The sequence below is a fragment of the Solanum tuberosum genome, unplaced genomic scaffold (assembly GCF_000226075.1).
Source record: "Solanum tuberosum cultivar DM 1-3 516 R44 unplaced genomic scaffold, SolTub_3.0 scf00385, whole genome shotgun sequence".
Lineage (NCBI taxonomy): Eukaryota > Viridiplantae > Streptophyta > Magnoliopsida > Solanales > Solanaceae > Solanum > Solanum tuberosum.
In genome coordinates, this window is record NW_006239315.1 from 32,455 (window position 1) to 32,789 (window position 335).

Here is a 335-nt window from a genome sequence, read left to right on the forward strand (position 1 = left end):
CAAGAATGAATACGAAACAAAGGTTGGACTTTACTCATAAACTTCTTAAAGCCTTCTTTTTCAACAAAACTAAAAGGTAGTTCATCCAAAATTATCATCTCAACTAAAGCTCTCCTACATACCTCTTGCTCAAATTTCCAAGTCTCTATCGAAGAACTGTTACTTTGAATATTTAACAATTTTTGAATGTCAGGCGCAACAGGCGGGGGCTTATACACTTTACATCGGTTAGTCAAATGTTGTCTCAGTCCACTTGTTCCATTTCTAGTTGTATTAGCAGCATAGTTTTGTTTACAATGTAAACACTTTGCTTTAACTAATAAACCATTTTCAAA